Below are 9699 nucleotides of genomic sequence, written 5' to 3'. Positions count from 1 at the left end.
GAATAAAAGGCTCGGTTGGGGATTTGAACCTGCGGCCTTTGGCTCGGTCAAAACCCGGCTGACCAAATGTTCATGCGGCCGGTTTTGTTTAAAAATGGTAACAAATTTATTTAAAGAAGTTAACTGAATATTGAGTTATAAAAGAGGAACTTAACTTAGGGCTTGATTTACCCGATCAGAATCCTTCTCCTCTCCTTTTTCTGCGCGCAGCCGACGGTGACTTCTCGGGCGGAGAACAAAGTTGCGGCTAGGGCATATTTTTCCGGCGGCCGGCCAAGGTTCATCCAAGAGCTCTTCGCCTTCCCAATATCCTCTCACCGAGAAGAAGCTATAGGCGCAAGGAGAGGCAGGAAAAATCGAGTTATTCGAACCCTAGAAGCCCTTTTCTCCTTCGGTAGAGAGTCTAAGTGTTAGTTAGAGCCCTAGAGCCAATCATTTGATGATTGTATGAACTCATTGTATCATATTCTTGTATATTAATAAAGGCATTTGTTTGGTTATTATACTTATTTGTATTAGTGCCAAATAGACTAAGTATAATAGCGTCCTTGAGTAGAAGGTTCATACCTATATCAATCGATTAGTTGAATCGATAGTGAGATGATATAGGGAACACTACTCTAAATCATTCCTAGTCGAGTATTAACATTCAGGGACAATGTTAATGCAATAAAACTAGCATGTAGGTCAGCTCGATGACTTGATCTCACAAGTCATGGATATAGAGATATCAAGCTGACACATGGGTATACATTGGAGAATGTATACTGAATGACCCGCCATGAGAAAGTATCATGGATCGTTATATGAGTCTCATATACTTTCTCATGTGGCTATTAGTATGACTATTAGTCCTTAGACCTGAAGTCACCATGGATCCCTACATAAGGAGTTATGTACTTTGGTTTCGTCAAACGTCACCCGTAACTAGGTGGACTATAAAGGTGATTACTGGGTATATAACGAATTATGCAGAGGGATGTGAGTGATGTAGATGGGATCTATCCCTCCCATATGACGGGAGCGACATCGGTATTCTTGATAGAGTGAGACCACTAAGTGCATGGCCATGCCCAAATGAGTCAACATTAGATGTTGAGCTCATTTGATTGAGTGTGTCTACTTGGAGTTCAAGATTTAGATTGATTAGAGGATGACACGGTCTATGCCTCATATTGATCAATCTAGATGTTTAGGATAGAAGGACACTTGTCATATATTGTGAGGAGTCACAATTAGTAGTCACAAGGTGATGTTGGATCTCGACATTTCTTGTAACTTGGGTAGTAATAATGTGTTGTTAGATATCGCTCATTACTTATGCTCCTAAATGGGTTTAGGGCATTGCCAACGTTACAAGAACCTATAGGGTCACACACTTAGGACAATTAGATGGAGATTAGGTTCATATGATGAACCAAGAGGATTAGATTCATTTGATGAATCAAATTGGATTAAGAGTAATCCTAATTGGGCTAACTTGAGTTCGACTCAAGTTGATTCATGTGTTCAATGAGTCTAATTTAGATTTTGACTCATTGAATCAATTTAATTAAATGAATTAGATTCATTATATTAAGTTGGCTTGAATCAAATGGTTGGATTCAATCAACCATGGAAGAGATTTGGTCAAGTTTGACTTGACTTGAGAGGAAGATTAAAAGTCAAGTTTGACTTGACTTTATGCCACCTCATTGGTGAGTTGGCATTGAAGTGGACCAATGATGTTACTCCACATCATCTTGGGTGCCACCTCATGGAAGTTACAAAGCCATTTTCTTAATAACTTCACATTAATTGCATTTAATGGGGAGTTACACAAGAAGATAGTGGTCGGCCACATTTTGAATGGGATGAATTGATTTTCATTCATTCATTCAAGTGTGCATTATTCTTCCTTCTTCCTCTTGAAGCTCTTCCTCTCCCTCTCCTCCTTGCTTAGCCGAATCTTACCAAGGTGCTAGCACACCTTTGTGTGTGGTTTTCTCCACCTACGTGTCCGTGTAGATACTTCTAGAGGACCGACGCTTGACTGTCTAGAGATCCCGAGCGGGAACGCGAAAGGGCACGCTTCAAGGTATACTTCTTAACACATAGATCTAGGAGTAGATCTAAAGGTTTTTGAAACTCGTACGCGTAATTTTCGTTCGGTTTTCCTTGCACGGATCTACGGCTTTGGGTGATTCGGGGTTTCCGCGACGCGAAAAAACAGTGGTATCAGAGCCACGTGCAAGGCTTGTACGAGTTTGATTTTTGGTTTTATGAAAACTAAACCTTCTGTGATTTTCTGTAAAATTTAGTTTTTTATGTTTTTATGGGTAATTTTTCCGTAGAAGCGAAGCACAAGTATCTCGGTACTTGTAGGCTTCGGCTACCGGGAAGTTTTTCCTTAAACGGCTTCGTTTTGCCCCAAATCCGTTTGGGACAGCGGGCTTGGGTGCCATTAGATCGTAAAGGAGCAACTCACGATGGTTATATCGTGGGTAGGGGTACTTCCCCTAACCCCGCAAGGGGATTTGCTCCGCGATTGCACCCGAAATCGCTAAAAACGAACTTGCCAGGAAGATTTTTCTGAAACGGCAATGTCTCGACCCAAATCATTTTGGGACAGCGAGTTTAGGCACTGTTGGATCGCAAAGAAACCCTCACGATGGTTAGATCGCGGGTAGGGGCGCTGCCCTGGCCTCGCAAGGGGATCCGTTCCGCGATTGCGCCCGAAACCGCTAAACGGGACCGCCGGGAAATTTTACTCGTAAAAATTGTAAAAAATTAATTTTTAAAATTATAGAAAATTATGAAAATATATAATTTTGAATTATATATTAATTTTGTGAAAGTCATGGCCCAAAAACTCAATGTGATTGGATTGTGTTGTAATTCATAATACGGCCTGCGTGCCGTTTTGTGTTTGCGCGTGTTGTATGTTTTTATTTTTTCGCGACCTGCGCGTCGTGCTTTTCTCATATATTCTGGTTGTAAATTAGATTTAGACTCGAATGTAACTCGAGTTTTAAATTTTAATGTACAAATTGGAGCGGTGGAGAGTCCACACGAGACGGAGTTCCGAGGCGGGCACGAGCAACACAAGGTGGTCAAAGGGAGGAGCTTGGAGAAGCTGTTGACCCTAGGTTGACCAGTCGATCTTCTCATTGGCTTGAGAAGATCGTAGTAGGGCCATGACTAAATCACAAATAGATTAATTAATTGCTTGTGTATGTGATGCATATTTAATAAGTAGTTAATTAATTAGTGCCTTACGATTAGATTAGATCTAAGTCGTGCACATGATGCACCCTTGCGATTAGATTAGATCTAAGTCATGCACAAGATGCATCCTTTTTCGATTAGATTAGATCTCAATCGACTCAACTCTAATGCCTAACCGTGCCGTGATACCTATCACTACCTCGATCACATGTATTGTTGAATCTGCCAAAGCAGAGCAATACATATTATCTTGGTAGGGTACGGAGGGACAATCTTGGTCCCGCCTATCAACGCATGGGTGAATACAAACTCAATTAGATTGAGTATTTCTAGTTACTCGGTTGGATCGAGTCAACTATAGGCATTGTTCCAATAGTTGGAAAGGTAGGACAAAATCACGTTTATATTAATTCTCGGGCATATTAGCCAAAGCTAACTCGAGTTTTAATATAAATGCGGATTTTATCCTATAAACAAGAGTTGCATAGAGATGTAATTGGTAATCGTTATCTACCAATCATACTAAGTCTTGGGCGTATTAGCCAAAGCTAACTCAAGAGTTAGTATGATGTGGATCTTGTCCCACATGAATTCAGTGGGAGCATCATTTAGTTAAAGGCCTAATTAAATGATTAGGAATATGATACTTATTTCTGCATTTATTTATGTTGTAGAATTTCCATGACGTCGAATACGAATATTTTCTCCCTGCGATCTGTCCTTAAAAAGGACAAGCTCAACGGAGCAAATTTCCTGGATTGGTACAGGAATCTGAGAATAGTTCTCACCCAAGAACGTAAACTGTACGTTCTGGAGCAGCCCATTCCGGAGGCTCCTCCTGCCACTGCCACGCGAGCAGACCGAGATGCTTACAAGAAGCATCAAGATGACACATTAGATGTGTCTTGTCTTATTCTCGCAACCATGAACTCTGAGCTTCAGAAGCAACATGAGTTGATGAGCGCTTACGATATGGTTGAACATCTTTGTCACCTATATCAAGGACAAGCAAGGCACTGGAAGAGGAACTCCAAAGAATACCTGGAAGATCTTAAGAAGAAGAGAAATAAGATTTCTACTTCAGGTATACATGTTATAGAAGTCAACCTATCTATTTCTTCATCGTGGGTATTAGATACCGGATGTGCTTCGCACATTTGTACTAATGTACAAGCGCAGAGAAATAGTGGGGAATTGACGAAGGGTGAGATAGACCTACGAGTAGGCAATGGAGCACGGGTTGCTGCTATTGCTGTAGGAACTTACCATCTATCTCTGCCCTCTGGGCTTGTACTAGAATTAGATGATTGTTGTTATGTGCCTGTCTTGACTAAGAACATAATTTCAGTTTCTTGTTTAGACAAGAAAGGATTTTCGTTTACAATAAAGAACAAATGTTGTTCCGTCTATGTAAACAATATGTTCTATTGTAGTGCACCTCTGATAAATGGACTCTGTATTCTAGACCTTGAGAGCCCAATCTATAACATAAATACCAAGAGGTTCAAGTCAAATGACCTGAACCAAACCTACCTCTGGCACTGTCGCTTAGGTCATATAAATGACAAGCGCTTATCCCAGCTCCATAAGGATGGTTTGCTGGACTCATTTGATTTAGAATCATATGAGATATGCGAGTCATGCCTACGAGGCAAGATAACCAAGACTCCCTTTAGTGGGCACAGCGAAAGAGCGACTGATTTGTTAGGACTCATACATAGTGATGTATGTGGCCCTTTCAATGTCGCTGCTAGAGGCGGTTATAGATACTTCATCACATTTACTGATGACTTCAGTAGATATGGTTATGTGTACTTGATGACACATAAGTCTGAATCCTTTAAAAAGTTCAAAGAATTCAAGAATGAAGTACAGGACCAGCTTGGCAAGAGTATTAAAATACTTCGATCAGATCGAGGTGGAGAATACCTTAGCCATGAGTTTCGTGACTACCTAGCTGAGTGTGGGATTCTATCCCAACTCACTCCTCCTGGAACACCACAGTGGAATGGTGTATCCGAAAGGCGGAATCGTACCCTATTAGATATGGTACGATCTATGATGAGTCACACAGATCTTCCGACATACCTTTGGGGCTATGCTCTAGACACGGCAGCTTTCATTCTCAACTGAGTTCCATCCAAGGTTGTGATAAAGACACCATATAGGATATGGACTGGGAGAGATGCCCAGGTGTCTTTCATGAGGATTTGGGGCTGTGAGGCTTACGTACGACATCAAGTCTCAGACAAATTAGGACCTAAATCCGACAAGTGCTATTTCATTGGATATCCCAAGAAAACTAAGGGATATTACTTCTACATTCCCAGTCAGCACATGGTAGTTGTGGCAAAGACTGGGGTCTTTCTAGAAAGGGACTTTGTTTCTAAAAAGACTAGTGGGAGCGCGTTCGATCTTGAAGAAGTTCAATATGCGAACAATAGCACTGATGCCTCGATGGAAATTCAACTGGAACCACAAAGTATTGTGGATGATGTTGTTCCACAAAGAGTTGAGGAACAACAACCAGTTCAAGTAGACATACCTCTTCGCAGGTCTGATAGGGTACGTCGTCAGCCTGAGAGATACTCATTTCTCTTGTCTGACCATGATGACATTGTGCTCATAGAGGATGAGCCTACCTCCTATCAGGAAGCTGTGATGAGACCAGATTCCGAGAAATGGCTAGAAGCCATGAGATCCGAAATGGAATCCATGTACACCAACCAAGTATGGACTTTGGTTGATCCACCTGAAGGGGTAAAACCCATTGGGTGTAAGTGGGTCTTTAAGAGAAAGACTGACATGGATGGACTTATCTATAAGGGTCGCTTGGTAGCTAAAGGTTTCAAGCAGATTCATGGTATTAACTATGATGAAACCTTTTCTTCAGTAGCGATGTTTAAGTCCATTCGGATCATGCTTGCTATTGCAGCCTACCATGACTATGAGATATGGCAGATGGATGTCAAAACCGCGTTTCTGAATGGAAACCTGCTCGAGGATGTGTACATGACACAACCTGAGGGTTTTGTAGATCCACAGCATACTAGCAGAGTATGCAAGCTCCATAGGTCCATTTATGGACTAAAGCAAGCTTCTCGGAGCTGGAATCTTCGTTTCGATGATACAATCAAACAGTTTGGTTTCATTAAGAACGAAGATGAGCCTTGTGTCTATAAGAAGGTTGTAGGGGACATAGTTGTCTTCCTCATATTGTATGTGGATGGCATACTACTCATTGGGAAGGGCATCCCTATGCTTCAGTCTGTCAAGACCTGGCTAGGGAGTTGCTTCTCAATGAAGGACTTAGGTGAGGCATCCTGCATTCTAGGGATACAGATCTATAAAGATAGATCTAAGAGATTGCTTGGCCTAAGTCAGAGTACATATATTGACAAGGTACTCCTTTGGTTTGCCATGCAGAACTCCAAGAAGGGATTTCTGCCGATGTCACATGGCGTGAGTCGACCTGATGGATCAGATCCCTTATGCCTCAGCCATAGGATCGATCATGTACGCCATTTTATGTACTCGACCTGATGTCTCGTATGCTTTGAGCATGACGAGCAGATACCAGTCAGATCCAGGTGAAAGTCACTGGATAACGGTCAAGAATATTCTTAAGTACTTAAGAAGGACTAAAGAATATTTCTTGATATATGGAGGCAATGATGAGCTAGCTGTAAAGGGTTACAGTGACGCTAGCTTCCAGACCGACCAGGATGATTATCGATCGCAGTCAGGGTTCATATTCTGCATTAATGGTGGTGCTGTCAGCTGGAAGAGTTCGAAGCAGGATACAGTAGTTGATTCTACAACAGAAGCCGAGTACATTGTTGCATCAGAGGCAGCAAAGGAGGCAGTTTGGATCCGTAAGTTCATCGCTGAACTTGGGGTGGTTCCTAGCATCGCTGACCTAGTTGAGCTCTATTGTGACAACAATGGAGCTATAGCACAGGCGAAGGAACCTCGCTCACACCAGCGGACCAAGCACATACTACGGCGCTTCCATCTCATTCAAGAGATTATCAATAGAGGAGATGTGAAGATTTGCAGAGTACCTACAGAGGCTAACATCGCAGATCCCTTGACCAAGGCTTTGGCACAGAGAAAGCATGATGGTCACACTAGGTCATTAGGCCTTAGAGCCTATACTGATTGGCACTAGTGCTAGTGGGAGATTATTAGTTAGAGCCCTAGAGCCAATCATTTGATGATTGTATGGACTCATTGTATCATATTCTTGTATATTAATAAAGGCATTTTTTTGGTTATTATACTTATTTGTATTAGTGCCAAATAGACTAAGTATAATAGCGTCCTTGAGTAGAAGGTTCATACCTATATCAATCGATTAGTTGAATCGATAGTGAGATGATATAGGGAACATTACTCTAAATCATTCCTAGTCGAGTATTAACATTCAGAGACAATGTTAATGCAATAAAACTAACATGTAGGTCAGCTCGATGACTTGATCTCACAAGTCATGGATATAGAGATATCAAGCTGACACATGGGTATACATTGGAGAATGTATACTGAATGACCCGCCATGAGAAAGTATCATGGATTGTTATATGAGTCTCATATACTTTCTCATGTGGCTATTAGTATGACTATTAGTCCTTAGACCTGAAGTCACCATGGATCCCTACATAAGGAGTTATGTACTTTGGTTTCGTCAAACGTCACCCGTAACTGGGTGGACTATAAAGGTGATTACTGGGTATATAACGAATTATGCAGAGGGATGTGAGTGATGTAGATGGGATCTATCCCTCCCTTATGACGGGAGCGACATCGGTATTCTTGATAGAGTGAGACCACTAAGTGCATGGCCATGCCCAAATGAGTCAACATTAGATGTTGAGCTCATTTGATTGAGTGTGTCTACTTGGAGTTCAAGATTTAGATTGATTAGAGGATGACACGGTCTATGCCTCATATTGATCAATCTAGATGTCTAGGATAGAAGGACACTTGTCATATATTGTGAGGAGTCACAATTAGTAGTCACAAGGTGATGTTGGATCTCAACATTTCTTGTAACTTGGGTAGTAATGATGTGTTGCTAGATACCGCTCATTACTTATGCTCCTAAATGGATTTAGGGCATTGCCAACGTTACAAGAACCTATAGGGTCACACACTTAGGACAATTAGATGGAGATTAGGTTCATATGATGAACCAAGAGGATTAGATTCATTTGATGAATCAAATTGGATTAAGAGTAATCCTAATTGGGCTAATTTGAGTTCGACTCAAGTTGATTCATGTGTTCAATGAGTCTAATTTAGATTTTGACTCATTGAATCAATTTAATTAAATGAATTAGATTCATTATATTAAGTTGGCTTGAATCAAATGGTTGGATTCAATCAACCATGGAAGAGATTTGGTCAAGTTTGACTTGACTTGAGAGGAAGATTAAAAGTCAAGTTTGACTTGACTTTATGCCACCTCATTGGTGAGTTGGCATTGAAGTGGACCAATGATGTTACTCCACATCATCATGGGTGCCACCTCATGGAAGTTACAAAGCCATTTTCTTAATAACTTCACATTAATTGCATTTAATGGGGAGTTACACAAGAAGATAGTGGCCGGCCACATTTTGAATGGGATGAATTGATTTTCATTCATTCATTCAAGTGTGCATTATTCTTCCTTCTTCCTCTTGAAGCTCTTCCTCTCCCTCTACTCCTTGCTTGGCCGAATCTTACCAAGGTGCTAGCACACCTTTGTGTGAGGTTTTCTCCACCTACGTGTCCGTGTGGATACTTCTAGAGGACCGACGCTTGACGGTCTAGAGATCCGGCAATTCCTTGGACGAGCGGGAATGCGAAAGGGCACGCTTCAATGTATACTTCTTAACACATAGATCTAGGAGTAGATCTAAAGGTTTTTGAAACTCGTACTCGTAATTTTCGTTCGGTTTTCCTTGCACGGATCTACGGCTTTGGGTGATTCGGGGTTTCCGCGACGCGAAAAGCGGTTTTCGCGGCCCGAAAAACCCAACACTAAGAACGCAATGTAAGCGCTTTCTCACCTGCAGTAGGACTAGTTCGGATTTCTTGTTAGCTATTTGTTTCTTTCGGAGTTTGTTGAAAACCCTAGAGTAGTTTCGAGATTTGATTGCTTCCGTTGTTTCCCGTTGTGCCGTGGCTTTAGTAATTCAGTGAAGTTTTTTGTTGTGGCTCTATACCCATCTTGTTGTTTTAGATGATTGCTGCCATGATATTTCAAAGGAAGAACATGGAAGGGTTAAGCATAAGGAGTTTTCTGTTGGTTTCCTACCGTGCCACTGAACAGGGGGATTGTATTCTGGTTTTCGGATTTTGCTTCTCCTTGTTTTTGAATCGTGTAGTAAAGGTTACTGTTTTGAGTTTGCTACCATGAAGTTCTTGTTCTGTGAATTTTTTTATACGGCTTGAAGATGTATGAGGCATAATGATAGAATTATAGTTTGTGGGCTATAGATCGAC

Source organism: Zingiber officinale, chromosome 2A, assembly GCF_018446385.1.
Source record: "Zingiber officinale cultivar Zhangliang chromosome 2A, Zo_v1.1, whole genome shotgun sequence".
NCBI classification, from domain to species: Eukaryota; Viridiplantae; Streptophyta; class Magnoliopsida; order Zingiberales; family Zingiberaceae; genus Zingiber; species Zingiber officinale.
This window is presented reverse-complemented; position numbering follows the sequence as displayed.